This window comes from Octodon degus, unplaced genomic scaffold, assembly GCF_000260255.1.
Source record: "Octodon degus isolate 3935 unplaced genomic scaffold, OctDeg1.0 scaffold00103, whole genome shotgun sequence".
NCBI lineage: Eukaryota > Metazoa > Chordata > Mammalia > Rodentia > Octodontidae > Octodon > Octodon degus.
This window is the reverse complement of record NW_004524679.1, coordinates 2,210,222-2,214,095: the sequence shown is the minus strand read 5'-3', so window position 1 is coordinate 2,214,095 and position 3,874 is coordinate 2,210,222.

Below are 3,874 nucleotides of genomic sequence, written 5' to 3'. Positions count from 1 at the left end.
AAGCACTTATTCTATTGAGCCATCTTCCTGGCACCCTAGATGGTTCTTTAAGATGGTCAATTATTGCTCAAATAGTGTGAGCATTCATTATGGATGATTCAACAATTAGAAAATGGTCATACAGAGGCCACAGATATAGTTTAATAGCACAATATTTCCACCTACTTTCTTTTTCAGTTGATTTAGTGCTTCTGTTTTAATGTTTAGATCTTTATTCCATTTTGAATTTAGTCTACTGCATAGTGATAGACCCAGGAATAGTTTTAGTTTCTGGTATTTCTTATATTGCCTGTTGTTTTTTCTAACATGGTTTTTACCAGGTTGAGATGCAGTCCAATAATTCCAATTTTTTCTAGGGCTTTGATTATTAATTTGTGTTGGACTTTGTCAGAAGCCTTTACTATTGAGGTTATTGAGGTGATCACATGGCTTTTCGTTTTGGCTGTATTGAAACAGTGTATTACATTGATGGATTTGCGTATGTTGAACCATTCTTGCATCCCTGGGAGGAATCCTACCTGGTTGTGTTGTATAATCTTCCACATAATTTGCTGCCTTCCATTTGATAATATTTTATTATTTTTGTGTCTATGTTTTTGAGGGAAACTGGCATTTAATTGTCTTTTTTTTTTTTTTCGGATCCGGGGATTGAACTCAGGCCCTTGCGCTTGCCAGGGAAGCACTTATTCCTCTGAGCCATCTCCCCGGCCCCTTTAATTGTCTTTTATGATTGAGTCTTTCACCACTTTATGTATCAGTATAATACTTCATTTCATTGAAGAGATTGAGGAGTTTTGTGACTAAATCTTACCCAAATTTCTTGTAGAATTTAGCTCTGAATAAATCATGACTGGTGATTTCTTTGTTCAATATTTTGTTACATTTTAAATTTCATGGGCTGTTATTGTGATATTCACAGTTTCTATATCTTCTTTATTCAGTTTGGGTAATTTGTGCCTATCTAGGAAGCCACCCATTTCTTCTGTGGATTTGATTTTTGTGAGAGTAAAGATGTTGAAAATAGCTATTGATTTGCTGACTTCCACAGAGTAATTTGGCACATTTTATTCCTTATTGGTTGACTTTGAGTTTTTCTTTTTTCTCTTTGGTGAAGTTGGATAGGAGTTTGTCAATTTTATTTAAACTTTAGAAGAACCATCTCCTTGATTCATTAATTATTTGTATTGTTTTCTTTGTCTCAATTGCGTTAATATCTTTCTCTATTCTTTATTATTTCCTTCCTTCTTTGGGCTTTGGACTTGGTTTGCTGTTCTTTTTCTAAAAACCTGAGGGGCAACATTAGGGTATTTATTTGTTCTCATTGTATTTTTCTTATGTGTGAGTTCAGAACTATAAGTTTCCCTTGGAGAACTGCTTTCATTGCATCATACATATTTCAGTTAGCTGTGTTTGAATTTTCATTGGATTGTAGGTGTTGTTTAAATTCTTATTTTATTTCATCTACAACGGATTGGTTCCTGAGGAAGGTGTAACTTAATTTCCATAATTTTATAGGGTCTTTGTGAGGGGTTTTGTTATTAACTTCCAGTTTAATTTCACTGCGGTCAGATAATATGCATGGGATAATTTCTTTTTTCATTCATTTTCTTAAGCTTGATGTAGTACCTTGTCTATTTTAGAGAATTTCCCTTGTGCAGCTAAAAATATGTGTTTTCAGGTGTTTTTGAGTGGAATACTCTTGTTCAAAGTTTTGGTTCAGTTGTGCTCTCTCTTTGCTAATATTTTTTTCTACTTGACCTATCTTTTTGAGATAAGGGGGTTAAGTTCCCCTGTTAAGATTGTGTTAATTGGTAATAGATTTTTCATGTTCTTTTAAGTGTGTCTTATATAGATATGTGCTACCATATTTGGTGCATACATATTGATGACTGTTATCTCTTGTCCTTGAAATTTTCTCCTAACAAGTATGTAGTGACCTTTTGTATCTCATTTAATCATTTTTGGTTTAAAATTTAGACAGTCTACAAACAGAATAGTTATCCCTGTCTTTCTTGGAGATCATGGAGCTTGTGTTGTTTTTTGTCATTTGACTTTCTGCCTATGAATTTTGTTTTGGGTTAAATATGTATTTTTATGCAGCATATTCTTAGATTTTGCTTCTTGTTCCAGTCTGCCATTCTATTTCTCTTAATTGGTGAATTGAGTCCATTTACATTGGTGGTTATAATTGACATGAATTGATTTATGTTTGTCATATTATTTTCTTGCTGTTTTTTCTCTAATTTTCCTCTTTCTAATTGTTTGCCCTGTGTAGTGAATTCTTTCTGTTGTTGTTCTCAGAGGTTTGTTCATTTTCATCCCTTTATAGAATATGTTTGAGCCATGTGTGTAGCATTGTTTTCCTCATCATGGATTTCTTTAATTGTGATGAAAGTGTTTAACTTCTCCGTTAGTTTTCAAATAGAGTTTTGCACAGAATATCATTTTGGTTTGGAATTTGTTTTCTTGTATAACTGGAAATACTTCTTTTTATGCTCTGCTTGACTTGAGTTTTTGTAGTCAGAAATCTACCTTTGTTCTGATCCTTTTTTTTCTTTTAAATGTAAACAGTTTATTTTCTTTAGTGCTTTTTACTGTGCTGTTCTTGTGCTGCTTTTCTGTGATCTTAATTATTATATGTATGTGTGTAGATTTCTTTTGGTTGATTCCTTTTGGGATTCTACATGCCTCAGTTACCTGAATGTCAGATTGTTTCCCCATATTTCAGCAGTTTTCTGCTATTATTTCTATCAGTATTTTTATGTAATTTTTTTATTCCTTTTAAATTGATACTTATTAGTCTTATATTATTCATCTTTTCATTCATTTGCAGTCATTGGAATGTTATTTCCTGGATCCTTGATGCCTTGGCATTATATGAGTAGGAGGCCCCCAAAAGAACTCTTACTTTCCAAACATATGTTTCGTTCTTTCTTTCTTTTTTTTTGTTGACATCAGTTATTTTTATTTTAAAGAAAGAAAAAAATATAAACAGTGGTATAAAATCTCAAAACAAGATTTTAGGAGAGTAGCAATGGTTAGTACATTGTATATTGTTATTGCCAAAGTAGTTTCTCATATTACAAGATGTAGGCAAGAAATAATAAGCAAATAACATAGGTACAAACCTCTTTTTTTTAAGTCAACAGAAAATGGAAATATACTTTTTAAAGATTCCAATACTAGAAGAAGATATCATACAATGTCTTTTAAATAAATTCTAAGTCAAAGATACAGTATAAATCTTAGAACAAAAATTAAGATTAAGCAATATTCAGAAAATTAAATGCTTCAAAACAATTGAACTAAGAAAAAGTTTTCCTGATAGCAAAGAAGTACTAGAGTAAAACATAAGATAAATACTGGAATGGCAAGTAAATGACCAGCACTTCTAACCGTTTGAGGATAGGATATCGCAGAAAGTTCTAGTGTGTTGTGGACATGCATGATGACCGTGACAGTTACTGGTGGCTAGGCATCACTTGTGGAACTGAGCTACAGCTATTTCTTTGAAAGCCACCCTGTAGACTCAAGTGGAATCATGATGCATAGGGTGGAGGAGAAGTCCATTTGTAGAGTGTGCTAATGGAAATATTCTGCTGCTGAATATAAAAGAAAAACTGCAAGACTACTACTGTATACCCCTAATTCTCCTCTGTTTGTTTGGCCTATTTGATGGGTTCTTTCCATTCTCATTCATGGGGTTGTGATCAATTTGCCCCTTCTCTAGAACATCATTTAGGCTTGGCTTTGTCGTCATGAAATTCTTTAGTTGTTCTTTCTCATGGAAATATTTCATTTCTCCATTATATTTGAAAGACAGTTCCGCAGGATAGATCAGTCTGGGTTGGAATTTGTTTTCTTGCAAGACTTG